Source organism: Schistocerca americana, chromosome 5 (assembly GCF_021461395.2).
Source record: "Schistocerca americana isolate TAMUIC-IGC-003095 chromosome 5, iqSchAmer2.1, whole genome shotgun sequence".
In the NCBI taxonomy this organism is placed as follows: Eukaryota; Metazoa; Arthropoda; class Insecta; order Orthoptera; family Acrididae; genus Schistocerca; species Schistocerca americana.
In genome coordinates, this window is record NC_060123.1 from 125,597,906 (window position 1) to 125,625,227 (window position 27,322).

Here is a 27,322-nt window from a genome sequence, read left to right on the forward strand (position 1 = left end):
GCTTCATGTAAGGCGACTGCACGTCGCTCGGCCAACAGCGGCCTACTGCAGACCGACACTTAAGTGACACCAAATACAAATCGACATCGAGAGACAGGCCCTGTCATATGGCACTCGCGACGTGTACGCTGAAATTGAATGTAAATAATACGTCTTTTGTAGTGGGCGTCTCTCTACTGCTGTGTCACACACGACGAATAAATAGGAAGACAGTAGAACGTCTGCGTAGGGCCATGTTTTTACCTACAGTGTCACTTGGCTGAATGTGTACAAGGCCCTGTGGCATCACTCAAACACAGCCAAATTGTCACACTAGCTGTGTATCTCTAACAAAGTTGACGTATGTCCTCACCTCTGTGACGGTTAAAACGATTTCGCCCCCGGGTGGGCTCGAACCACCAACCTTTCGGTTAACAGCCGAACGCGCTAGCCGATTGCGCCACGGAGGCATTGATGTTGGTTCACTTGTGCTCTGTGTATCATGGCAAATCGTATACCTTCTGCAGGAATCTCGCAGAATATTAGCATCTGCTTACGCCCCTTCACATTAATAACGTGCATGCACACTGTAGCGAGGCTCATAAACGAATGACATCGCCAAGCATGACATTATACTAGAAAATGCATACAAACCACTCTTCTGCCTATGCATTCAGAAAAACTCTGACGCCCGTAGAATACTTGTCATATGTTGTAGAACATCCCTTTCATTCAGTGTACTGCCATGTGTTAGAAGCTGGTCGAGATAGCGCCGCTCCATGCAGGAAGGTGAAAAAAAAAAAGAATGCCTTCTGTGAGGTTCGAACTCACGACCCCTGGTTTACGAGACCAGTGCTCTACCACTGAGCTAAGAAGGCGGCAGCTTTGCGTTCGTGAGCTATCCCCGAATTGTCACTTCATCACACTGAATCTTGCAGCCCTCGACCAGATATCGGATTTGGCACACAGCTGCTGCTGGGGGTGTCCACACTGCTGTTTTCCAAATCTCTTGACTGTTTCGCCCTTACGATCGACGACGAGCGTCGGGCCACCAAAGGTTTGCCGTCTGCACAATCTTGACCTAGCGCACAGCTTGTGGGATAGCGTGGCTCGACTGCGAAATGCGCCTTTCGGCTCCTCTCTCTGGCTGCAGTGCGCTGTTGTCCTCAGTGGCGCTGGCGTTGCCCACGGGGCTTCATGTAAGGCGACTGCACGTCGCTCGGCCAACAGCGGCCTACTGCAGACCGACACTTAAGTGACACCAAATACAAATCGACATCGAGAGACAGGCCCTGTCATATGGCACTCGCGACGTGTACGCTGAAATTGAATGTAAATAATACGTCTTTTGTAGTGGGCGTCGCTCTACTGCTGTGTCACACACGACGAATAAATAGGAAGACAGTAGAACGTCTGCGTAGGGCCATGTTTTTACCTACAGTGTCACTTGGCTGAATGTGTACAAGGCCCTGTGGCATCACTCAAACACAGCCAAATTGTCACACTAGCTGTGTATCTCTAACAAAGTTGACGTATGTCCTCACCTCTGTGACGGTTAAAACGATTTCGCCCCCGTGTGGGCTCGAACCACCAACCTTTCGGTTAACAGCCGAACGCGCTAGCCGATTGCGCCACAGAGGCCTTGATTTTGGTCGCGACTGCATGTCGCTCGGCCAACAGGGGCCTACTGCAGACCGACACTTAAGTGACACCAAATACAAATCGACATCGAGAGACAGGCCCTGTCATATGGCACTCGCGACGTGTACGTTGAAATTGAATGTAAATAATACGTCTTTTGTAGTGGGCGTCGCTCTACTGCTGTGTCACACACGACGAATAAATAGGAAAACAGTAGAACGTCTGCGTAGGGCCATGTTTTTACCTACAGTGTCATTTGGCTGAATGTGTACAAGGCCCTGTGGCATCACTCAAACACAGCCAAATTGTCACACTAGCTGTGTATCTCTAACAAAGTTGACGTATGTCCTCACCTCTGTGACGGTTAAAACGATTTCGCCCCCGGGTGGGCCCGAACCACCAACCTTTCGGTTAACAGCCGAACGCGGTAGCCGATTGCGCCACGGAGGCCTTGATTTTGGTCGCGACTGCATGTCGCTCGGCCAACAGGGGCCTACTGCAGACCGACACTTAAGTGACACCAAATACAAATCGACATCGAGAGACAGGCCCTGTCATATGGCACTCGCGACGTGTACGCTGAAATTGAATGTAAATAATACGTCTTTTGTAGTGGGCGTCGCTCTACTGCTGTGTCACACACGACGAATAAATAGGAAGGCAGTAGAACGTCTGTGTAGGGCCATGTTTTTACCTACAGTGTCACTTGGCTGAATGTGTACAAGGCCCTGTGGCATCACTCAAACACAGCCAAATTGTCACACTAGCTGTGTATCTCTAACAAAGTTGACGTATGTCCTCACCTCTGTGACGGTTAAAACGATTTCGCCCCCGGGTGGGCTCGAACCACCAACCTTTCGGTTAACAGCCGAACGCGCTAGCCGATTGCGCCACGGAGGCATTGATGTAGTTCACTTGTGCTCTGTGTATCATGGCAAATCGTATACCTTCTGCAGGAATCTCGCAGAATATTAGCATCTGCTTACGCCCCTTCACATTAATAACGTGCATGCACACTGTAGCGAGGCTCATAAACGAATGACATCGCCAAGCATGACATTATACTAGAAAATGCATACAAACCACTCTTCTGCCTATGCATTCAGAAAAACTCTGACGCCCGTAGAATACTTGTCATATGTTGTAGAACATCCCTTTCATTCAGTGTACTGCCATGTGTTAGAAGCTGGTCGAGATAGCGCCGCTCCATGCAGGAAGGTGAAAAAAAAAAAGAATGCCTTCTGTGAGGTTCGAACTCACGACCCCTGGTTTACGAGACCAGTGCTCTACCACTGAGCTAAGAAGGCGGCAGCTTTGCGTTCGTGAGCTATCCCCGAATTGTCACTTCATCACACTGAATCTTGCAGCCCTCGACCAGATATCGGATTTGGCACACAGCTGCTGCTGGGGGTGTCCACACTGCTGTTTTCCAAATCTCTTGACTGTTTCGCCCTTACGATCGACGACGAGCGTCGGGCCACCAAAGGTTTGCCGTCTGCACAATCTTGACCTAGCGCACAGCTTGTGGGATAGCGTGGCTCGACTGCGAAATGCGCCTTTCGGCTCCTCTCTCTGGCTGCAGTGCGCTGTTGTCCTCAGTGGCGCTGGCGTTGCCCACGGGGCTTCATGTAAGGCGACTGCACGTCGCTCGGCCAACAGCGGCCTACTGCAGACCGACACTTAAGTGACACCAAATACAAATCGACATCGAGAGACAGGCCCTGTCATATGGCACTCGCGACGTGTACGCTGAAATTGAATGTAAATAATACGTCTTTTGTAGTGGGCGTCGCTCTACTGCTGTGTCACACACGACGAATAAATAGGAAGACAGTAGAACGTCTGCGTAGGGCCATGTTTTTACCTACAGTGTCACTTGGCTGAATGTGTACAAGGCCCTGTGGCATCACTCAAACACAGCCAAATTGTCACACTAGCTGTGTATCTCTAACAAAGTTGACGTATGTCCTCACCTCTGTGACGGTTAAAACGATTTCGCCCCCGTGTGGGCTCGAACCACCAACCTTTCGGTTAACAGCCGAACGCGCTAGCCGATTGCGCCACAGAGGCCTTGATTTTGGTCGCGACTGCATGTCGCTCGGCCAACAGGGGCCTACTGCAGACCGACACTTAAGTGACACCAAATACAAATCGACATCGAGAGACAGGCCCTGTCATATGGCACTCGCGACGTGTACGTTGAAATTGAATGTAAATAATACGTCTTTTGTAGTGGGCGTCGCTCTACTGCTGTGTCACACACGACGAATAAATAGGAAAACAGTAGAACGTCTGCGTAGGGCCATGTTTTTACCTACAGTGTCATTTGGCTGAATGTGTACAAGGCCCTGTGGCATCACTCAAACACAGCCAAATTGTCACACTAGCTGTGTATCTCTAACAAAGTTGACGTATGTCCTCACCTCTGTGACGGTTAAAACGATTTCGCCCCCGGGTGGGCCCGAACCACCAACCTTTCGGTTAACAGCCGAACGCGGTAGCCGATTGCGCCACGGAGGCCTTGATTTTGGTCGCGACTGCATGTCGCTCGGCCAACAGGGGCCTACTGCAGACCGACACTTAAGTGACACCAAATACAAATCGACATCGAGAGACAGGCCCTGTCATATGGCACTCGCGACGTGTACGCTGAAATTGAATGTAAATAATACGTCTTTTGTAGTGGGCGTCGCTCTACTGCTGTGTCACACACGACGAATAAATAGGAAGGCAGTAGAACGTCTGTGTAGGGCCATGTTTTTACCTACAGTGTCACTTGGCTGAATGTGTACAAGGCCCTGTGGCATCACTCAAACACAGCCAAATTGTCACACTAGCTGTGTATCTCTAACAAAGTTGACGTATGTCCTCACCTCTGTGACGGTTAAAACGATTTCGCCCCCGGGTGGGCTCGAACCACCAACCTTTCGGTTAACAGCCGAACGCGCTAGCCGATTGCGCCACGGAGGCATTGATGTAGTTCACTTGTGCTCTGTGTATCATGGCAAATCGTATACCTTCTGCAGGAATCTCGCAGAATATTAGCATCTGCTTACGCCCCTTCACATTAATAACGTGCATGCACACTGTAGCGAGGCTCATAAACGAATGACATCGCCAAGCATGACATTATACTAGAAAATGCATACAAACCACTCTTCTGCCTATGCATTCAGAAAAACTCTGACGCCCGTAGAATACTTGTCATATGTTGTAGAACATCCCTTTCATTCAGTGTACTGCCATGTGTTAGAAGCTGGTCGAGATAGCGCCGCTCCATGCAGGAAGGTGAAAAAAAAAAAGAATGCCTTCTGTGAGGTTCGAACTCACGACCCCTGGTTTACGAGACCAGTGGTCTACCACTGAGCTAAGAAGGCGGCAGCTTTGCGTTCGTGAGCTATCCCCGAATTGTCACTTCATCACACTGAATCTTGCAGCCCTCGACCAGATATCGGATTTGGCACACAGCTGCTGCTGGGGGTGTCCACACTGCTGTTTTCCAAATCTCTTGACTGTTTCGCCCTTACGATCGACGACGAGCGTCGGGCCACCAAAGGTTTGCCGTCTGCACAATCTTGACCTAGCGCACAGCTTGTGGGATAGCGTGGCTCGACTGCGAAATGCGCCTTTCGGCTCCTCTCTCTGGCTGCAGTGCGCTGTTGTCCTCAGTGGCGCTGGCGTTGCCCACGGGGCTTCATGTAAGGCGACTGCACGTCGCTTGTGGGATAGCGTGGCTCGACTGCGAAATGCGCCTTTCGGCTCCTCTCTCTGGCTGCAGTGCGCTGTTGTCCTCAGTGGCGCTGGCGTTGCCCACGGGGCTTCATGTAAGGGGACTGCACGTCGCTCGGCCAACAGCGGCCTACTGCAGACCGACACTTAAGTGACACCAAATACAAATCGACATCGAGAGACAGGCCCTGTCATATGGCACTCGCGACGTGTACGCTGAAATTGAATGTAAATAATACGTCTTTTGTAGTGAGCGTCTCTCTACTGCTGTGTCACACACGACGAATAAATAGGAAGACAGTAGAACGTCTGCGTAGGGCCATGTTTTTACCTACAGTGTCACTTGGCTGAATGTGTACAAGGCCCTGTGGCATCACTCAAACACAGCCAAATTGTCACACTAGCTGTGTATCTCTAACAAAGTTGACGTATGTCCTCACCTCTGTGACGGTTAAAACGATTTCGCCCCCGGGTGGGCTCGAACCACCAACCTTTCGGTTAACAGCCGAACGCGCTAGCCGATTGCGCCACGGAGGCATTGATGTAGTTCACTTGTGCTCTGTGTATCATGGCAAATCGTATACCTTCTGCAGGAATCTCGCAGAATATTAGCATCTGCTTACGCCCCTTCACATTAATAACGTGCATGCACACTGTAGCGAGGCTCATAAACGAATGACATCGCCAAGCATGACATTATACTAGAAAATGCATACAAACCACTCTTCTGCCTATGCATTCAGAAAAACTCTGACGCCCGTAGAATACTTGTCATATGTTGTAGAACATCCCTTTCATTCAGTGTACTGCCATGTGTTAGAAGCTGGTCGAGATAGCGCCACTCCATGCAGGAAGGTGAAAAAAAAAAAGAATGCCTTCTGTGAGGTTCGAACTCACGACCCCTGGTTTACGAGACCAGTGCTCTACCACTGAGCTAAGAAGGCGGCAGCTTTGCGTTCGTGAGCTATCCCCGAATTGTCACTTCATCACACTGAATCTTGCAGCCCTCGACCAGATATCGGATTTGGCACACAGCTGCTGCTGGGGGTGTCCACACTGCTGTTATCCAAATCTCTTGACTGTTTCGCCCTTACGATCGACGACGAGCGTCGGGCCACCAAAGGTTTGCCGTCTGCACAATCTTGACCTAGCGCACAGCTTGTGGGATAGCGTGGCTCGACTGCGAAATGCGCCTTTCGGCTCCTCTCTCTGGCTGCAGTGCGCTGTTGTCCTCAGTGGCGCTGGCGTTGCCCACGGGGCTTCATGTAAGGCGACTGCACGTCGCTTGTGGGATAGCGTGGCTCGACTGCGAAATGCGCCTTTCGGCTCCTCTCTCTGGCTGCAGTGCGCTGTTGTCCTCAGTGGCGCTGGCGTTGCCCACGGGGCTTCATGTAAGGCGACTGCACGTCGCTCGGCCAACAGCGGCCTACTGCAGACCGACACTTAAGTGACACCAAATACAAATCGACATCGAGAGACAGGCCCTGTCATATGGCACTCGCGACGTGTACGCTGAAATTGAATGTAAATAATACGTCTTTTGTAGTGGGCGTCTCTCTACTGCTGTGTCACACACGACGAATAAATAGGAAGACAGTAGAACGTCTGCGTAGGGCCATGTTTTTACCTACAGTGTCACTTGGCTGAATGTGTACAAGGCCCTGTGGCATCACTCAAACACAGCCAAATTGTCACACTAGCTGTGTATCTCTAACAAAGTTGACGTATGTCCTCACCTCTGTGACGGTTAAAACGACTTCGCCCCCGGGTGGGCCCGAACCACCAACCTTTCGGTTAACAGCCGAACGCGGTAGCCGATTGCGCCACGGAGGCCTTGATTTTGGTCGCGACTGCATGTCGCTCGGCCAACAGGGGCCTACTGCAGACCGACACTTACGTGACACCAAATACAAATCGACATCGAGAGACAGGCCCTGTCATATGGCACTCGCGACGTGTACGCTGAAATTGAATGTAAATAATACGTCTTTTGTAGTGGGCGTCGCTCTACTGCAGTGTCACACACGACGAATAAATAGGAAAACAGTAGAACGTCTGCGTAGGGCCATGTTTTTACCTACAGTGTCACTTGGCTGAATGTGTACAAGGCCCTGTGGCATCACTCAAACACAGCCAAATTGTCACACTAGCTGTGTATCTCTAACAAAGTTGACGTATGTCCTCACCTCTGTGACGGTTAAAACGATTTCGCCCCCGGGTGGGCTCGAACCACCAACCTTTCGGTTAACAGCCGAACGCGCTAGCCGATTGCACCACGGAGGCCTTGATTTTGGTCGCGACTGCATGTCGCTCGGCAACAGGGGCCTACTGCAGACCGACACTTACGTGACACCAAATACAAATCGACATCGAGAGACAGGCCCTGTCATATGGCACTCGCGACGTGTACGCTGAAATTGAATGTAAATAATACGTCTTTTGTAGTGGGCGTCGCTCTACTGCAGTGTCACACACGACGAATAAATAGGAAAACAGTAGAACGTCTGCGTAGGGCCATGTTTTTACCTACAGTGTCACTTGGCTGAATGTGTACAAGGCCCTGTGGCATCACTCAAACACAGCCAAATTGTCACACTAGCTGTGTATCTCTAACAAAGTTGACGTATGTCCTCACCTCTGTGACGGTTAAAACGATTTCGCCCCCGGGTGGGCTCGAACCACCAACCTTTCGGTTAACAGCCGAACGCGCTAGCCGATTGCACCACGGAGGCCTTGATTTTGGTCGCGACTGCATGTCGCTCGGCCAACAGGGGCCTACTGCAGACCGACACTTACGTGACACCAAATACAAATCGACATCGAGAGACAGGCCCTGTCATATGGCACTCGCGACGTGTACGCTGAAATTGAATGTAAATAATACGTCTTTTGTAGTGGGCGTCGCTCTACTGCAGTGTCACACACGACGAATAAATAGGAAAACAGTAGAACGTCTGCGTAGGGCCATGTTTTTACCTACAGTGTCACTTGGCTGAATGTGTACAAGGCCCTGTGGCATCACTCAAACACAGCCAAATTGTCACACTAGCTGTGTATCTCTAACAAAGTTGACGTATGTCCTCACCTCTGTGACGGTTAAAACGATTTCGCCCCCGGGTGGGCTCGAACCACCAACCTTTCGGTTAACAGCCGAACGCGCTAGCCGATTGCACCACGGAGGCCTTGATTTTGGTCGCGACTGCATGTCGCTCGGCAACAGGGGCCTACTGCAGACCGACACTTACGTGACACCAAATACAAATCGACATCGAGAGACAGGCCCTGTCATATGGCACTCGCGACGTGTACGCTGAAATTGAATGTAAATAATACGTCTTTTGTAGTGGGCGTCGCTCTACTGCAGTGTCACACACGACGAATAAATAGGAAAACAGTAGAACGTCTGCGTAGGGCCATGTTTTTACCTACAGTGTCACTTGGCTGAATGTGTACAAGGCCCTGTGGCATCACTCAAACACAGCCAAATTGTCACACTAGCTGTGTATCTCTAACAAAGTTGACGTATGTCCTCACCTCTGTGACGGTTAAAACGATTTCGCCCCCGGGTGGGCTCGAACCACCAACCTTTCGGTTAACAGCCGAACGCGCTAGCCGATTGCACCACGGAGGCCTTGATTTTGGTCGCGACTGCATGTCGCTCGGCCAACAGGGGCCTACTGCAGACCGACACTTACGTGACACCAAATACAAATCGACATCGAGAGACAGGCCCTGTCATATGGCACTCGCGACGTGTACGCTGAAATTGAATGTAAATAATACGTCTTTTGTAGTGGGCGTCGCTCTACTGCAGTGTCACACACGACGAATAAATAGGAAAACAGTAGAACGTCTGCGTAGGGCCATGTTTTTACCTACAGTGTCACTTGGCTGAATGTGTACAAGGCCCTGTGGCATCACTCAAACACAGCCAAATTGTCACACTAGCTGTGTATCTCTAACAAAGTTGACGTATGTCCTCACCTCTGTGACGGTTAAAACGATTTCGCCCCCGGGTGGGCTCGAACCACCAACCTTTCGGTTAACAGCCGAACGCGCTAGCCGATTGCACCACGGAGGCCTTGATTTTGGTCGCGACTGCATGTCGCTCGGCAACAGGGGCCTACTGCAGACCGACACTTACGTGACACCAAATACAAATCGACATCGAGAGACAGGCCCTGTCATATGGCACTCGCGACGTGTACGCTGAAATTGAATGTAAATAATACGTCTTTTGTAGTGGGCGTCGCTCTACTGCAGTGTCACACACGACGAATAAATAGGAAAACAGTAGAACGTCTGCGTAGGGCCATGTTTTTACCTACAGTGTCACTTGGTTGAATGTGTACAAGGCCCTGTGGCATCACTCAAACACAGCCAAATTGTCACACTAGCTGTGTATCTCTAACAAAGTTGACGTATGTCCTCACCTCTGTGACGGTTAAAACGATTTCGCCCCCGGGTGGGCTCGAACCACCAACCTTTCGGTTAACAGCCGAACGCGCTAGCCGATTGCACCACGGAGGCCTTGATTTTGGTCGCGACTGCATGTCGCTCGGCCAACAGGGGCCTACTGCAGACCGACACTTACGTGACACCAAATACAAATCGACATCGAGAGACAGGCCCTGTCATATGGCACTCGCGACGTGTACGCTGAAATTGAATGTAAATAATACGTCTTTTGTAGTGGGCGTCGCTCTACTGCAGTGTCACACACGACGAATAAATAGGAAAACAGTAGAACGTCTGCGTAGGGCCATGTTTTTACCTACAGTGTCACTTGGCTGAATGTGTACAAGGCCCTGTGGCATCACTCAAACACAGCCAAATTGTCACACTAGCTGTGTATCTCTAACAAAGTTGACGTATGTCCTCACCTCTGTGACGGTTAAAACGATTTCGCCCCCGGGTGGGCTCGAACCACCAACCTTTCGGTTAACAGCCGAACGCGCTAGCCGATTGCACCACGGAGGCCTTGATTTTGGTCGCGACTGCATGTCGCTCGGTCAACAGGGGCCTACTGCAGACCGACACTTACGTGACACCAAATACAAATCGACATCGAGAGACAGGCCCTGTCATATGGCACTCGCGACGTGTACGCTGAAATTGAATGTAAATAATACGTCTTTTGTAGTGGGCGTCGCTCTACTGCAGTGTCACACACGACGAATAAATAGGAAAACAGTAGAACGTCTGCGTAGGGCCATGTTTTTACCTACAGTGTCACTTGGCTGAATGTGTATAAGGCTCTGTGGCATCACTCAAACACAGCCAAATTGTCACACTAGCTGTGTATCTCTAACAAAGTTGACGTATGTCCTCACCTCGGTGCCGGTTAAAACGATTTCGCCCCCGGGTGGGCCCGAACCACCAACCTTTCGGTTAACAGCCGAACGCGGTAGCCGATTGCGCCACGGAGGCCTTGATTTTGGTCGCGACTGCATGTCGCTCGGCCAACAGGGGCCTACTGCAGACCGACACTTAAGTGACACCAAATACAAATCGACATCGAGAGACAGGCCCTGTCATAAGGCACTCGCGACGTGTACGCTGAAATTGAATGTAAATAATACGTCTTTTGTAGTGGGCGTCGCTCTACTGCTGTGTCACACACGACGAATAAATAGGAAGACAGTAGAACGTCTGCGTAGGGCCATGTTTTTACCTACAGTGTCACTTGGCTGAATGTGTACAAGGCCCTGTGGAGTCACTCAAACACAGCCAAATTGTCACACTAGCTGTGTATCTCTAACAAAGTTGACGTATGTCCTCACCTCGGTGCCGGTTGAAACGATTTCGCCCCCGGGTGGGCTCGAACCACCAACCTTTCGGTTAACAGCCGAACGCGCTAGCCGATTGCGCCACGGAGGCCTTGATTTTGGTTCACTTGTGCTCTGTGTATCATGGCAAATCGTATACCTTCTGCAGGAATCTCGCAGAATATTAGCATCTGCTTACGCCCCTTCACATGGATAACGTGCATGCACACTGTAGCGAGGCTCATAATCGAATGACATCGCCAAGCATGACATTGTACTACAAAATGCATACAAACCACTCTTCTGCCTATGCATTCAGAAAAACTCTGAGGCCCGTAGAATACTTGTCATAGGTTGTAGAACATCCCTTTCATTCAGTGTACTGCCATGTGTTAGAAGCTGGTCGAGACAGCGCCGCTCCATGCAGGGAGGTGAAAGAAAAAAGAATGCCTTCTGTGAGGTTCGAACTCACGACCCCTGGTTTACGAGACCAGTGCTCTACCACTTTTTTTTTTATATAAAACCTTTATTAAAAAACATTGTTGCACATTGCAAATACATACTAAGTTATACATACATGAAGTTATTTAAACAAAGCGGTTTGATCATTTCAATTGCGCTGACATTAAGGAAAGGCAACAGAAGATTGTGTTACTGACTAAATCACCAGAAAGAATTAAATTAAACATAAATACTTGAGAATGGCGGAAAGGAGATATATAATAAAGTTGACTAGCCTTCCAACTACACTTTTAAGTATTTGAAGCGATCAGATGTATATAATCAGTCTTTCACTGCAAAAATGAACAGGGCAATGTGCCAGCCATTGAATATTACATTTATCGGATAGTATCTTATGGTTTTAACCAATCGATAAGGAGATTTCTATAAAAACTGTCTATTTCCAAATTTCTAGTATAAGCCAATAATGCACCTTTCATGATTTGTGTTTGGCACTATTAGACACTCAATCTCAATGTCACATAAGTTCTGTACATTAGATTATAAATTTCAAAAAACTACTCTCTGAAGTAGAGAAAGCACACATCATAAATATACTGTGAAATCTGAAATAGTATCCTTAAGGTAACTACAATACATCACTGTCAACACAGTCTTCTTTTTTATATTAACCAATGCCCATTCTTTCAAATACAATTTTTAGCATATTACCGAACTTTTTCTTGTGATTCGAATAGCTTCTAATTTTGTGGAACTCACACAGTATGTGTACCTTGAACTCTATGATGCTATCGGATCCTAATTTGTTAAGGACGTAGTTAACAAAATTTCCCAGCAACCAGTACACAGCGTTATTTTTTGCTTCTGGGAAATAGCGTGCTTCAGGCCTGTGTATCAATGACAGCGATATATACTCAGGGGATGTTCTTGTAATCAGAGCTATTTGCTCCCGGATCCACTTCCAACTATTCATGTGACCACTGCAAGTATATCGATGAATTACTGTGTCAACTAGATGACATTGTTGACATAAATTTGTTTCACAGAGTCCGATTGCGTGCAGTCTTTCATTGGTGCTAACTATGTTGTTAACTGTCTTGTACCATGACGTTTTTATATTAGACGTGAGCACATTAGAACTAATGTTTTTCCAAATCTCAGTCCACTCAATGTTTGGAAACTGTCGTTCTATTTTGTTTCTTCCTTCGCTTTTCTTTCGTTCCCGCATTATGGCTCTCGATGTTAAGTGTCGGGACTGCCTGAGTTCGACACTGACATAACTAAACTCAACATAGAAAATCCTCACGTGCTGTAAGCGACTGTTGATATTCTGCACGTCAATCGGGGGAAGCAGGCTTGGAGGTTTAATGATGTCGAAAAGTTGGCTGGTTATGCTTTCTCGCGAGTCTCTTATTAAATTAACTTGCCTTTTGATAAAAAGAGCAGAGGCTTTATCCGTTATATCAGTTAATCCTAGTCCACCATTTTTGGGATCTAAAGTGGCTACTTTAGCAGGTACTCTGAACACTTCACCTCTCCACAAAAATTTTGTGATTTTGGACATTATTCTCCTCGCTATCATTCTCGGTATTGGAAACAGCTGGGCAGTATAATAAGCCTTAGCAAGGATGCATGAGTTGATATACTGTGTTCTTTGAACTTGGTTCATATATCGAGTTAAATTCTCTACAATGGCTCCTTGCACTTTATCTGCTGCAACTTTCCAATTTAAAGCCGTCATTTTCATAGGGCATGCTGTCAGGGTGATCCCAAGTGTTTTATGTTGTCGGACTAAGTTTGCCCACTCGACGTTGATATTATCAAAACCTCTGAGATTTAACATCTTACTTTTTTTTCCGTTTGCATTGGCTCCAGATGCTCTACAGTACGAATCAATCACTGTTGCTAGCGTGGTTACCTCGTCATTATTCCTTATAATGACCCCTATATCGTCAGCATAGGCTCTTATAACTGTTTTGTTTCCTGATAATGTTAAGCCTTTTAATGTAGCATGGACATGTCGGAGGAAAGGTTCCAGCGAAATTGCGAAGAGCGACATGGACAGAGGACTTCCTTGAGGAACACCTCGTTGTATTTGCATCGGCCTGGATTGTTGACAATTCACCGCTATTTTAGCATTTATTCCAGTTGCTATGTTCTTAATCAACTGTATAACCCTATCGTTGAAACCTATTTTCTTCAATGTCTGTAGAAGATATTCATGGTTTACTACATCGAACGCCTTATAAAAATCTAAAAACAATAAAGCACACTTTATGTTTGTTACAGAAGTTATTGCAATGATATCCCTGAATTCCGCTAGATTTTGAAAAATGGTTCTGCCTTGCGCACAGTTCTGATGTTGACTAATAATTTTATCTGTAAGGCATGAAATTCTCTTGTTTATTATTCTAGCTATTAATTTATAATCAGAATTCAGCAGTGAAATTGGACGAAAATTATTTAAATCTTTGTTTCCATTATTTTTTGGCACCAGAACAATTTTACTCTCCTTAAACTCAGCCGGAATCATTTTACCCTGAATAACCTCATTTACAATGTCCGTGATTTTCGCACCCACTATTGGCCAGTAACGGATGTAAAATTCTGCTGGCAGACCATCCGGTCCTGGGGATTTTTTTGGTGGCGAGGCGCACAGAGTCTCATACACGTCTTCTTCACTGACAACCTCGAGAAAATTTTCATTGTCATCTTCTGTCAGCTGTGGGGCTAGGATGTCAAGGAATTCTTCCAAGGAAGCATCACTACTTTGATGTACAGAATATAGCTCGCAATGATAGCGATAAATCTCGTCCATGATATCCTGCTGGGTTCTGAGAATCGTGCCGTGTTTTGTTCGAATTTCTTCAATAAAAGTCCTTCTCCCGTTTTTCGTATGCTTCACTAAATGATATAGGGAAGTAGTTTCATCTGCTGACACCGAATTTGCCTTCGATTTCATTTTCAACCCTTCCATTTGACTTCTCTTGATATTAAGTAACTTGGCTTTGACTTTTTTGATGTCTGCTACCCGAAGTGAGGAACCTGCTGAGACTTGATCATATAGATCTCTCAAAACGGAATAGTAATACTCTATAGTGCATTTCATTTCCCTTGCGCTCTGGGCACTGTATTGAATAAGAACTTTCCTCAACTTTGGCTTTGCCATTTTAACCCACCAGTCAATAGCAGTGGCATATCTACTACGGGCTCGCAGGCATATTGCCCATGTTTCTTTAATCAGATCTTCTAAATCATGATTAACTAACAAGGAAGTGTTCAAATTCCACTGATTCTTGAATAGGCGAACCGGCTGTCTTGTTAGATTTATGCAAGCTAAGACACTTGAATGGTCTGAAAAGTACGTAGGAATGGTTTCTACTTTTGTCACGGAAGTTACAAGATTTTTAGAAATATATAGTCTATCAATCCTGCTACGTGATGTTGCCGTGACATAAGTGAACTCAACAATGGAGGGGTATTTGATTTCCCATATATCCTTTAATTCTAAACCAGTAACTAATTGTTTTAGTTCACTTGAGAAATTAAAATTAGGTAACTGATCTTTTCGATTTAAAACACAATTAAAATCACCTCCAAGTAATAACTGTCTTGGTGATTTCCTTAACAAGTATATCAAGTCGTCTTTGAAGAAACGTGCCCTGTCAGCTCGATGAGAACTTCCTGAAGGGGCGTACAAGTTGATGATAGTCACATCATAGATATTTAGTCCTATTCCCCTTCCGGATTCCAGTCGTTCCACCTCGGTTACTGTAATCCCTTCCCTTACCAAAATAGCTGTTCCAACACTTGTTTCGGGAGACACATTTATGTAACTGACAAAACCGGGAATTACCAAATCCGAAATTAGAACTTCTTGTAACAGGGCAATATCAGTCGCGGATTCGTACAAAAATTCCTTAAGGGCCGATAATTTCAAACCGGTCGTGATTTTATTTATGTTTATAGTGGTGACAGAATAAGATTGCGTCATTGTGCTGTCACTATGTAGTTGTTTTGTTGAACTAATTTAGTTTACTGTGATTCAGGGTTCAGTTAAGCTGTAACAGTTTTCTCGGAAGGCTGAACATGGAATAACACTTCAACAGTTTATTAGTTACTGTCCCGTTTTTTTTCTACTTCTGATGTTTTCTCTTGTACCGCAAGCAGACTGATTTCCTGGTAAACTTTCTGATTTTTCCTCCAGTGATTCGTGTACGACCGTTTCGGACTGAACATTCTTTGGGCTTGAGTCGCCCCTACTGGATTTTCCCTTCCCTTGGTTACGAGCTACATTCTCATTTGGTTGCGTCGGTATTTTACTTCGCGGCTTATCTGGAGCAGCAGCAGACGCTTTAGCAATTTCGGTTGCCGGCGCCTGCCCTGAGGTGTTGACCGTGATTTCAGTTTGGCCACCACTTCCTCGTTCTTTATTAATTTCACTCACTTTCTGATCGAGGGAAACAAATGGAGACTGCAGTTTTGCATCCTCTTCCTGAATTTGTTTATTAACAGATAGATTCTGATCTTTGCAATCGGCTACTGCACCTGTTGTTTCTTGCAAATTAATGCTGCTTACACCCCTTTCATTTTCTGGTACCGTATGTGTATTATCTTTCTGTTCATTAGTTTCCATTCGCATTTTGCCTTCAGGTTCCTCTGCCTTCTCATCGCACTGTTTTTGCTTGCGAAGTGAGGGAGTGGGACAAGACAGCTCGTCCTCTGAACAACTATCAGTTATCTCCAGAGGTCGTTTTTTCGGTTGCATTTCAGTTTCACGAGTAGTGGCAACGGGGTTTCCTTTTGTTGTTAACGGGGGAAATTGACTGTTATCGTGAAGGGAGACATCAGCTTGTCCCGCTGCCTTAACATCCTCAACCAGTTGTTCCGGGCTATTCTTTGGTAACAGATCATTTAAGGTAAGCTTCTGACGCTGTATCAAATTACTTTTAAGCACAACAGTTCGCCGCGGACATTCCTGTCTGAAGTGGCCGGTTTCGTTACATATATGACATGTAGCTTCCTGACCTGTATAAACAATTTGTGCCTTATACCCACAAACAGTTATGTGAGACGGAATATTCGTCTTAACGTCCATCTCTACACAGCGGACCCCGTTAAAACACTGCAGTTTAAAGCGAGGCGACCATCTTTCATTTGCAATTGATTTAACGTCTCCGTAGTTTAAAAGAGCTTCCTTAATCTTATCATTTTCAATTTCAATGGGGAGATTCAAGACACGAACGGTTTTGTAATGAATGTCCGCTCTATAGATGGAAACCTTACTTTTATAACCATTTCTATGCACAAAATCTACTTCATAGCCCCACTTTCGTAACACTTTATCAACAGTCGAAGCACTGATTAACTTGACAAAAACACAGTATTTTTCCTGATCCAGTTGCCAGGTATGAACGGTTTCAGAATATAGACCAATTACCTGTGTAATCCAGTCATCTATTTCCAGGGATGTCGGCTGAACAGGACGGGATTCTTTGTCAAAAGCAAATACCAGAGTATTCTTCCTGAGGTTTGTAGCCATGGTTAATCCAGCGAAGCAATTTCGGTTAAACAACCGAAATTCCAAGTAGCAGCAGCAAGACCAGAAAGAGCGATCAGATCACAAGGAACAGGAACGAACACGGAGATTAACGGACGGACGGCACTCGGCGAAGCACAACTACAGCGATGTGTGCTCTACCACTGAGCTAAGAAGGCGGCAGCTTTGCGTTCGTGAGCTATCCCCGAATTGTCACTTCATCATACTGAATCTTGCAGCCCTCGACCAGATATCGGATTTGGCACACAGCTGCTGCTGGGGGTGTCCACATTGCCGTTTTCCAAATCTCTTGACTGTTTCGCCCTTACGATCGACGACGAGCGTCGGGCCACCAAAGGTTTGCCGTCTGCACAATCTTGACCTAGCGCACAGCTTGTGGGATAGCGTGGCTCGACTGCGAAATGCGCCTTTCGGCTCCTCTCTCTGGCTGCAGTGCGCTGTTGTCCACAGTGGCACTGGCGTTGCCCACGGGGCTTCATGTAAGGCGACTGCATGTCGCTCGGCCAACAGCGGCCTACTACAGACCGACACTTAAGTGACACCAAATACAAATCGACATCGAGAGACAGGCCCTGTCATATGGCACTCGCGACGTGTACGCTGAAATTGAATGTAAATAATACGTCTTTTGTAGTGGGCGTCGCTCTACTGCAGTGTCACACACGACGAATAAATAGGAAAACAGTAGAACGTCTGCGTAGGGCCATGTTTTTACCTACAGTGTCACTTGGCTGAATGTGTACAAGGCCCTGTGGCATCACTCAAACACAGCCAAATTGTCACACTAGCTGTGTATCTCTAACAATGTTGACGTATGTCCTCACCTCTGTGACGGTTAAAACGTTTTCGCCCCCAGGTGGGCTCGAACCACCAACCTTTCGGTTAACAGCCGAACGCGCTAGCCGATTGCGCCATGGAGGCCTTGATTTTGGTTCACTTGTGCTCTGTGTATCATGGCAAATCGTATACCTTCTGCAGGAATCTCGCAGAATATTAGCATCTGCTTACGCCCCTTCACATGGATAACGTGCATGCACACTGTAGCGAGGCTCATAATCGAATGACATCGCCAAGCATGACATTATACTACAAAATGCATACAAACCACTCTTCTGCCTATGCATTCAGAAAAACTCTGAGGCCCGTAGAATACTTGTCATAGGTTGTAGAACATCCCTTTCATTCAGTGTACTGCCATGTGTTAGAAGCTGGTCGAGATAGCGCCGCTCCATGCAGGAAGGTGAAAAAAAAAAAAGAATGCCTTCTGTGAGGTTCGAACTCACGACCCCTGGTTTACGAGACCAGTGCTCTACCACTTTTTTTTTTTTTTTTTTTTTTTTTTTTTTTTTTTTTTTTTTTTTTTTTAGTTCGGTCTCCTTCCTCCCCTTCAACCCATCCTTTACGCTCGCCAAGTGTTGCCTTCTCGGCCCGGCTTCTTGATGATGTGGAAACGCGCTTCTTCTGAACGACGAACGAAGTATGCCCCTTCTGTTGCCTTTGTTTGCAACATGGCTTGAATAAAAATAAATGTAAATTCCATTGAGAAGGCAGTCTCATAATTGTTGTGCAAATGTAACTGCATCTGTAAATTTCGTTCTCCGTGCGTGGAAAAACGGATAGAAGCAAACTCATTATTGCTGATAAGTATAATTTCCTTTTTCAGAAGGTAATGAAGTAAAATAGGCTTCTTCTGCTTGATTTTACACTTAATTAACATAAATGTGTCTTCTTGTGAAAAGAAAAGGAAAGAAAAACAGAAACTAAATAAATGACGTATACCAGTTTCATCACTGTGTTTCTCCGAAACCAAAGTAATAGATACACATAGGCTTAATTGGTCTATACTGATGATCTTCTCTGACTACTTTCCGTTGGAAATCCTCCTCCTGCTACGTGAAGAACAAACTTTAACCGAAAATCATTCGTCTAATATACGAAATGCTTGAATGTGCAATGTAAATTACGCATTTCTAACGGTTACAGGATTGTTTTAGTTAAAAAGTTTGCGTAATTTTCTTTGTATTTTTTAGTACACATCAATTTGTGGTGCTCAGTTGTAAGGTATACCCAGAAGTCCTCCCTATTGCTTGATTCTTTTGTTAGTACGTAATGCATCGTTTGGCCTTTCAACCAGTTAATTGCATTTCGTTTTGTTTTAGGGTAAGGTATACCGTCAGGGTTTAAAAATTCAGCAGTCGTAACGGCATTGGGCGTAGTTCTGCTGACGCTCGCTATCTTTTGTCTTATGTAGAGCCATATTTCTTTTACCCTGTCACACAGCAATCTATGCTCTTCGGTATCTGGTATTTTACATAATGCACAGAGCGGTGACTCGGCCAATCGAATAGAGTGAAGTTTAGAGTTCGTCGTAATTTTTCTGTTTACAGCAAAGTACCAGGTCGATTTGACATACGTTGGCAAGTTCCGGCAGTGAATATTTTCCCATATTGTTTCCCAGTTATAACAAGGATACTTTTGTTCTACGTCGTTTCTGGGTTTGTCTTTCATCAAGTTATTATAAAGTTCTTTTACTTTCATGATGTCTTTTCCAGGAATCCTTGCCTGTATATAGCTGTATTCTACGAAAAAGTATTTCAAGTGGTATAGTCCGTTGGGTATGTGTTGGACATTTATAGGTGCACTGACGTCAGCAGGAGCTATTTCGTTTAACAAATGTGCAGCAAGGGTACCACTTGGCTCTTTCCATTGTTTGTATGTGGTAGCAAGGTATAAGGCTTGCGCTTTTTTGTTGACATCGGTAAGATTTAACCCACCACATTTCGTAGGGAGCATCAGAATGTCATATTTGACTTTGAATATACGTCCGCGGCTCACAAAGTGTCCTAGTGCAGATGCGATGCTTTTCAACAAAGTCGCAGGTGGTGGCAGAACTTGTGCTACATAATTAACTTTGGATGTGATGTATACATTTGCCACCGTTACTTTTTGAAGTTCATCGAGTTTCCTAATACTATGTGCTTGTACAGAGGCGCGTATGCTGTTAAGTAATTTTCGATAATTCGCAGCAATAGTGTGCTTGATATTTCTTTTAAAATCTATGCCGAGACATTTCATGGTTACAAGCTCGCGTAACAGATCCTGCGTTTGCGTCCCAATTCCACGGCCGATGTTGAAAATCCCCGACTTTGTTCTATTAAGTTTTGCACCAGATGCCTGTTCATATTTTGTTACTATTCGTAGTGCGCTCTGTACTTCAGCGCCATTCACGACTAGGAAGCCAACATCATCAGCGTATGCCTTGCACACGATCTTTTCTCCATGTATTTGTAGTCCTTGTAGATGTTTCATAAGGGAGGCAAGCAGGGGCTCGATGGCGATGGCGAAGAGTGCCATTGACATTGGACACCCTTGCCTAATGGAGCTGGTGACGTCAATCGGGTGGCTAATGTGTCCATTGATGACAAATCTGGCTGAGTTGTTTGTTACTGTATTTCTTACTACCGCAATGAATAGAGGTGGGAAGCCCATTGCGCCCATGGTGCGAAGGAGAAAACTATGATTAACTCTGTCGAAGGCTTTGTCAAAGTCGAGTGAGATGAGTGCACATTTTATTTTGCAGACGTCGGCCGTTGAGATTAGGTCCCTGTAATCACAGAGGGTCTGGAGAATTCTTCTGTCTTTGCCCACACTTGTTTGATAAGGGCCAGTGACGCTGGTCATTGTGGTTTTCAGCCTGCGAGCGAGGATGCGGCCAAAGATTTTGTAATCGCTGTTTAAAAGCGTAATTGGCCTCAGAGCGCTTACAGATTTCGTATTGGTAGTTTTTGGCACTAGCACTACGAGTCCCTCACGAAATTCCTTCGGGATGTCATTCTCAGGGTTGAGCAGTTCGTTGCAGATGAGAGTAAACTTGCCTTTTACGAGGCCACTGAATCTGCGATAAAATTCTGCCGGAATTCCATCCTCCCCTGGAGCCTTATTTTTCGTGCTTCCATATATAGCTTCTTCGACGTCTTCTTCAGTCACTTCCGAGATGAGAGTTTGTGCTTCCGCGTGGCATACTTTGCCCTGGAGGTTAATCATTAACTCGTCTTGAAGCTGTTCGTCAACCGGCTGACTAGACATTAAGGATTCAAAATGCTGTACGATTGCCTCTTTAATCTCTCTTTGCTTCGTCAGCTTCCTTCCATCATCAGTTGTTATTTCAGATAGTATCTTGCGAGCCGCCCTTTTGCTTTCACGAATGACATGATAAATGGAAGTGACCTCGTGCTGGGCTATGTTCTGGGCACGCGACCTTATTTGGTAGCCTTCCAGTTGTTTACGCCGTAGTGCTAAGATTTTTGCTTTAATTTTGTTAATTCTTTCGTAGTTGTCCACAACTGTTGCATCGCACTTGTACAAATCCCTTAGACACTGAAAGTAAAATTCTATAGTTGATTTGTACCAAAAGTTTTTGTCTTTGGAGTAGTTTATGAAAAACCTCCGTATTTTAGGCTTGGCATGTTTCAGCCACCAGTCAGTGCCAGAGTTGTACGAGCTAAATTTGCTTTCACACTCTCTCCATACCTTGTGAAATGCCTCCTGACAAGCATGGTCTTCCAGATGTGACACATTGAGCTTCCATGTGCCTCGACCTCGGAATGTCCCTTGTTTTATCAGATTGATTGTGCATATGTAAGCAGCATGATCTGAAAAAACGGTAGGCCATACTTCGGACTGCAAAATGAGGTGTCTCAAATTGTGCGTTACATATATCCTGTCGAGACGGCTCGCCGAGTGACTTGTGGCGTGGGTGAAGCCAGGGGCTGCACCGTGCATATGTTCCCATGAGTCTGTTAGTCTTAAGTCATTAACTATACGTTCCAGTTCAGTACACTTGTTAAAATTGGGAGTTTGGTCTTTGGCATGCAAAACACAATCAAAATCTCCTCCTAGGATAAGGTGATCATATCGAGTTCCAAATAGTGGGACACTTTCTTCTTTAAAGAACTCCGTTCTGCGGTGCCTGTTACTGGATCCTGAAGGGGCATACACGTTAATGAGCCGTATGTTGTTTATTGTGGCCGCTATGCCTTTACTGTTTGGTAGTTTTACTACATCTTGGACTACTATGCCCTCCTTTGTGAGCAGAGCCGTGCCCATTTCCGCTCCATGCCCTGGGTTTGTAATGGCGTTGAAGCCAGGTATGTTACCAAGCTCAATGTCTGTCACTTCTTGTAAAAGGACAATGTCACTGTCAGAAGCATATATAAAATCTTTTAAGTTCTGTAGTTTAAAGGAACTGTGAATCTAGTTAAGGTTTACTGTCGCGATTTTGTATGCTTGTATGTCAGACATTCTTCGTTCTACTTGATCTAACTTTAAAAAACATTCTTCTGTTTTGTCTCGCAAACGTCAGCTTTAAAACGCATCTTAATAATATTCACCGGTAGCAAAGGTTTCAGCGGTGTGTCCTTGTTCTTTAGAATGTTCGTTCGCGGAGACGTCGTCGTTGAAGAAATCAGCCACCTGTGGGGCTAGCTTACAGTCTGTCTGAGTTTCTGAAACTTCTGTCATTTCAGCGTCGGCATTGTTATGGTCGCTGTCGTCTGCCCAGCTGGTTGAGGTTGTCGTCGTGGGTGGGACGAGTGAAGCTTCATGAGAGTGACTCGTTTCTTGAGGGTCGTTGGATGCTTTCTTTGTTGGCTTTCCTTGGACGTCTCGTTTTTCCAGCGCAGAAGGGGAACGCTCCACAGAAACTGGTGTCGCTTTCGTGTTGCTACAGATCTGTTGGCGTAAGGTACTACCTATTTCCTTCGCTTTTTGTCGGAGTGTGGGAGCTGTCTCCTCTGCACCTTTGCGCGCCAGCCGGCGTTTCTTATTTTTCTTCGGAGAATTGCCTCTCGACGGACTTTCTTCAGTATCCACGTTAGTGTCGCTTTCCTGCAAGGTGTGTCGGTCTTCAGTTTCCGGCGGATCTGCTGCCTTTACAATTGCAGGTGCCTGTTTCGGTGGAACTTCAACTGTTTCCGTAGATTGGCGGGACTCTTGTAGGTCGTCAGCTATGACGGCACTGACGTCCATTGGAATTTCAGTGTTTGGAGAATTTGTATTTGCACACGATTCAGGGGCTGAGGAGACAGTCGGCCGTTCGCGTGCCACGGCGGCGTAGGTTCCTGGCAGTGTTGTCATCGCCGGTGGCCTGGCGGCCTCGCCGTCCGGCAGCTGTGCAACGCGCCGCTGTATACATTCTGCGCGAACGTGCCCAGGCTTGTTACAGGCGGCACAGGTTCGCGGTTGGTCGTCATAAATTACAATCCCTCTATATCCGCAGACATTGATGTACGACGGGATGTGCTTTTGTAACTCTACACGAAGCTGACGTACGCCATTTAGTACTGGGAATTTATGCGCGCTTGACCATTTCTCGGCAAAGTTGCTGAGCACTTTCCCGAAGGGTGAAATTACAGCATTAATTTGGTCTGGTGTAATCTCAAAAGGTAACTCGAAGATTCGAATTGTGCGAATGCCAAAACCAGCATGTGCAACGGTGACTTCACCAACGTTTCCATCTGAGTGCTTAAATTTCATGACACCTCCGGAAGACTCAACTATTTTCTCGCACAACTCGGAACTACGCATTTTAACAAACACTACACAAGTTACAATCGACAGGTGGATCCCAATTACATCATTAAAGGAGAGCTTCACATCTTCTTCTAACCAATTTTCTACTTCAAACGACTTGGGTCTGGCATATCGAGGATCAAAGGTAAGTTTCAACGTATCTTTTCGACTTGGTTGAGCCATCACTGCATGCTACTCATTACTTCTCGAAGCGTTCTATAAAAGGAGTTTTAAGCCGCAGCAAGCGCAAGACTTACCACGCGGAAGCACAGACGGCGCAGCGCACACCACACTACGTCCTACCTCCACGCCGTCCGCCGGCGAACTACCACTGAGCTAAGAAGGCTACTGAGCTAAGAAGGCGGCAGCTTTGCGTTCGTGAGCTATCCCCGAATTGTCACTTCATCACACTGAATCTTGCAGCCCTCGACCAGATATCGGATTTGGCACACAGCTGCTGCTGGGGGTGTCCACATTGCCGTTTTCCAAATCTCTTGACTGTTTCGCCCTTACGATCGACGACGAGCGTCGGGCCACCAAAGGTTTGCCGTCTGCACAATCTTGACCTAGCGCACAGCTTGTGGGATAGCGTGGCTCGACTGCGAAATGCGCCTTTCGGCTCCTCTCTCTGGCTACAGTGCGCTGTTGTCCACAGTGGCACTGGCGTTGCCCACGGGGCTTCATGTAAGGCGACTGCACGTCGCTCGGCCAACAGCGGCCTACTGCAGACCGACACTTAAGTGACACCAAATACAAATCGACATCGAGAGACAGGCCCTGTCATATGGCACTCGCGACGTGTACGCTGAAATTGAATGTAAATAATACGTCTTTTGTAGTGGGCGTCGCTCTACTGCAGTGTCACACACGACGAATAAATAGGAAAACAGTAGAACGTCTGCGTAGGGCCATGTTTTTACCTACAGCGTCACTTGGCTGAATGTGTACAAGGCCCTGTGGCATCACTCAAACACAGCCAAATTGTCACACTAGCTGTGTATCTCTAACAAAGTTGACGTATGTCCTCACCTCTGTGACGGTTAAAACGATTTCGCCCCCGGGTGGGCTCGAACCACCAACCTTTCGGTTAACAGCCGAACGCGCTAGCCGATTGCGCCACTTTTTTTTATATTATTTTATTTTATTTTCAAGCCACACGGCACCGCGAGAAAAGCAAAATGATACATCGGCCGGGAATCGAACCCGGGCCGCCCGCGTGGCAGGCGAGCATTCTACCACTGAACCACTTGCTTTTTTTTTTAAATTTTCGGCCATTTTTTCCAATTGTGCCACTTTTTTTTTTTATATAATGGAGAGTGGTCAGTTCCGTGCAGGTGTAGACAAGGCGGGCAGGGGTCGAATCGCGAGGCCTGCCCGCGATGGCTCCTCCCTCCCATCCCTGATTCACTCCTTCAAGCAGACACTTGTTATGATTCTTTGTTTCTTATTTTTTCTGTTATATTATTTTTTGTCTGCTATAGTTGTTAATCCTCTGCTCCGAGGTATATAGTGCTGACACATTTGTAAATGAACGTTTCTTCTTTGTCGTGTGTCATTTGTGTGTTTTGATCCATATCGAAATACATTCCGCTTCTATTAGATGTGTGAAATTGTCATGAATAAGCAAACAAGTAAAAGGAGACTAATGAAAAGAAATACATTGACCAGGTATAACAGAAAGTATAACTTAAAAAAAAAAAATAGAAATAAAACAGAATATATTTCTTCTTGATTTGCTTCCATCGTCCAACGTGGTCATCCTATGCCATGTTTTTCAAAAGTGATGTCCATCATGTTTCCGAATAATCTTTTACTGTCAGTGACACATTTAATTTTCCAGTATGCCAGCTCCATGTTGGTTGTAAAACTAATGAAATCGTCCTCTCCACGAAAATTAATGATATAGTTGACATAGTGCCCCAGGATCCACATTACTGTATTGTTTTTCGTGGCAGGGTAAAACTTTTTGTCGGGACGCATTAGGATATCCAGCTTCAGATTGTCTTCTGCGCTCCTGGAGAGTACGGCGATCCTCTTCTTGACCCATCGCCAATTCAGTGCATGGCCACCGCAGGTAAACCGATGGATCAGAGAATCGATGAACCCACAACAGAGACAGAGATTTGTGTCACTTAACCCAATTGCATGTAGCTTTTCATTGGTGGCAATCGTGTTATTTACCACCCTGTACCAGGTTGAAGCAACATCCGAAGAGTGTACTTTCAAGCTGACGTTGGCCCACACCGTTGTCCAGTCGGTAGTCGGATACTTCTGTTCTATTGTATTTGGGGCCGCCGACTTTTCCCACTCACGTTGCAAGTCCCGAGTTGACAGTAGTCGTCGCTGTAGAACACCCACTTCTGCATAACTAACATGAAGGAAAACTTCTCTGATGTGTTTCAATTTGTAATGGATTTTTCCGACGTCAATCGGTGGTCGCACACTCGGTGGACGCACTGTGAGGAACAAGTTTTGAGTAACAGTGCAGTGGCTGTCATGGAGTAAAGTCGTGGTCCGCTTGATGTACAAGGCCATTGCCTTCCCGGCGATGTTAACTAACTCAAGCCCACCAGTAGTTCTCAACTTGGCCAGCGTATCGGAAGACAATTTAAATATGTTTCCCTTCCAGATAAATTGATTGGCAACCTGCATGATCTTTCTGGCCTGAAGCTTGGGAATGGGAAAGAACTGTGCAACATAATACGCCTTGGAGAAGACGTAGGTATTGAGAATCCTGATTTTTTCGATAATGTTCACAGCACGCCAGCGACATTCGACAATGGTACCCTGTATCAGATGCGTCACTGACTTCCAATTGGAGGCCGCCATTTTGAGAGGGCACCTGTTCAAGGTGATTCCTAGTAGTTTGTGAGATTCCACAACATGCGCCCACGGTATAGTTAAGCTCTCGAAACCCCTGATATAGAGCACTTTACATTTCCGGTCACTTAGTTGTGCTCCAGACACTTCACTATATTGGTCGATCACCCGTTTAATACGGATCACCTCGTCGTCACTGCGTAACAGTACGGCAACATCGTCAGCGTACGCACGGACTATGAATGTGCGACTGGAGGTTGACACTCCTGACAACTGGTGATAAAGAGACCGAAGGAAGGGTTCCAGTGACAGCACAAAAAGTGACATAGAGAGTGGACTGCCCTGGGGGACACCCCGCTGAATGGATATCGGTTGCGTCAGCTGTCCATTGACTTGTATCCTCGCTGATATGCCAGATATCAAATTGCGAAGGACTTTTATCACCCCTTCCTCGAGTCCTATTTTGTCCATTATGTGAAAAAGGTATCGGTGGTTCACATGATCAAAGGCTTTATGAAAGTCTAGAAAAAGCAGCGCACAATTCAGGTTGGTGACTGAGGCAATGGAGATGAGGTCCCTAATTTCAGACATCGCAGACATGGCATTCCGTCCCGGCACGCAGGCCTGGTGCCGCCGGACAACTTTGTGAATGAGCGGAGACATTCGGGTGTTAACAGCTCTGGCTATAGTTTTGTAGTCAAAATTGAGCAGGGTGAGCGGGCGCAGATTATCAAATCGTTTACACCCTTTGCGTTTGGGAACAAGAACAATTGTTCCCTTCTTCATCGCACCA

General features: G+C 46.3%; 24 non-coding genes across 24 annotated transcripts; all 24 read right to left on the bottom strand.

Annotated features, from left to right (window-relative positions):
* Positions 1–375: 375 nt before the first annotated feature.
* Positions 376–449, bottom strand: Trnan-guu. Its single transcript has one exon. It is a non-coding gene; the product is annotated as a tRNA-Asn (tRNA).
* A 336-nt stretch (positions 450–785) lies between these two features.
* On the bottom strand, positions 786–857 carry Trnat-cgu. Its single transcript has one exon. It is a non-coding gene; the product is annotated as a tRNA-Thr (tRNA).
* A 689-nt stretch (positions 858–1,546) lies between these two features.
* On the bottom strand, positions 1,547–1,620 carry Trnan-guu. Its single transcript has one exon. It is a non-coding gene; the product is annotated as a tRNA-Asn (tRNA).
* A 376-nt stretch (positions 1,621–1,996) lies between these two features.
* Trnan-guu lies at positions 1,997–2,070 on the bottom strand. The gene has a single exon. It is a non-coding gene; the product is annotated as a tRNA-Asn (tRNA).
* Positions 2,071–2,446: 376 nt separating this feature from the next.
* On the bottom strand, positions 2,447–2,520 carry Trnan-guu. Its single transcript has one exon. It is a non-coding gene; the product is annotated as a tRNA-Asn (tRNA).
* Positions 2,521–2,855: 335 nt separating this feature from the next.
* Trnat-cgu lies at positions 2,856–2,927 on the bottom strand. Its single transcript has one exon. It is a non-coding gene; the product is annotated as a tRNA-Thr (tRNA).
* Positions 2,928–3,616: 689 nt separating this feature from the next.
* Trnan-guu lies at positions 3,617–3,690 on the bottom strand. Its single transcript has one exon. It is a non-coding gene; the product is annotated as a tRNA-Asn (tRNA).
* A 376-nt stretch (positions 3,691–4,066) lies between these two features.
* Positions 4,067–4,140, bottom strand: Trnan-guu. The gene has a single exon. It is a non-coding gene; the product is annotated as a tRNA-Asn (tRNA).
* Positions 4,141–4,516: 376 nt separating this feature from the next.
* On the bottom strand, positions 4,517–4,590 carry Trnan-guu. The gene has a single exon. It is a non-coding gene; the product is annotated as a tRNA-Asn (tRNA).
* A 335-nt stretch (positions 4,591–4,925) lies between these two features.
* Trnat-cgu lies at positions 4,926–4,997 on the bottom strand. The gene has a single exon. It is a non-coding gene; the product is annotated as a tRNA-Thr (tRNA).
* An 815-nt stretch (positions 4,998–5,812) lies between these two features.
* Positions 5,813–5,886, bottom strand: Trnan-guu. Its single transcript has one exon. It is a non-coding gene; the product is annotated as a tRNA-Asn (tRNA).
* Positions 5,887–6,221: 335 nt separating this feature from the next.
* Trnat-cgu lies at positions 6,222–6,293 on the bottom strand. Its single transcript has one exon. It is a non-coding gene; the product is annotated as a tRNA-Thr (tRNA).
* Positions 6,294–7,108: 815 nt separating this feature from the next.
* Positions 7,109–7,182, bottom strand: Trnan-guu. Its single transcript has one exon. It is a non-coding gene; the product is annotated as a tRNA-Asn (tRNA).
* Positions 7,183–7,558: 376 nt separating this feature from the next.
* Trnan-guu lies at positions 7,559–7,632 on the bottom strand. The gene has a single exon. It is a non-coding gene; the product is annotated as a tRNA-Asn (tRNA).
* Positions 7,633–8,007: 375 nt separating this feature from the next.
* On the bottom strand, positions 8,008–8,081 carry Trnan-guu. Its single transcript has one exon. It is a non-coding gene; the product is annotated as a tRNA-Asn (tRNA).
* A 376-nt stretch (positions 8,082–8,457) lies between these two features.
* Positions 8,458–8,531, bottom strand: Trnan-guu. The gene has a single exon. It is a non-coding gene; the product is annotated as a tRNA-Asn (tRNA).
* A 375-nt stretch (positions 8,532–8,906) lies between these two features.
* Positions 8,907–8,980, bottom strand: Trnan-guu. The gene has a single exon. It is a non-coding gene; the product is annotated as a tRNA-Asn (tRNA).
* A 376-nt stretch (positions 8,981–9,356) lies between these two features.
* Trnan-guu lies at positions 9,357–9,430 on the bottom strand. Its single transcript has one exon. It is a non-coding gene; the product is annotated as a tRNA-Asn (tRNA).
* A 375-nt stretch (positions 9,431–9,805) lies between these two features.
* Trnan-guu lies at positions 9,806–9,879 on the bottom strand. Its single transcript has one exon. It is a non-coding gene; the product is annotated as a tRNA-Asn (tRNA).
* A 376-nt stretch (positions 9,880–10,255) lies between these two features.
* Trnan-guu lies at positions 10,256–10,329 on the bottom strand. Its single transcript has one exon. It is a non-coding gene; the product is annotated as a tRNA-Asn (tRNA).
* A 376-nt stretch (positions 10,330–10,705) lies between these two features.
* Trnan-guu lies at positions 10,706–10,779 on the bottom strand. Its single transcript has one exon. It is a non-coding gene; the product is annotated as a tRNA-Asn (tRNA).
* A 376-nt stretch (positions 10,780–11,155) lies between these two features.
* Trnan-guu lies at positions 11,156–11,229 on the bottom strand. The gene has a single exon. It is a non-coding gene; the product is annotated as a tRNA-Asn (tRNA).
* A 6,757-nt stretch (positions 11,230–17,986) lies between these two features.
* Positions 17,987–18,060, bottom strand: Trnan-guu. The gene has a single exon. It is a non-coding gene; the product is annotated as a tRNA-Asn (tRNA).
* Positions 18,061–24,891: 6,831 nt separating this feature from the next.
* Trnag-gcc lies at positions 24,892–24,960 on the bottom strand. The gene has a single exon. It is a non-coding gene; the product is annotated as a tRNA-Gly (tRNA).
* Positions 24,961–27,322: the final 2,362 nt, after the last annotated feature.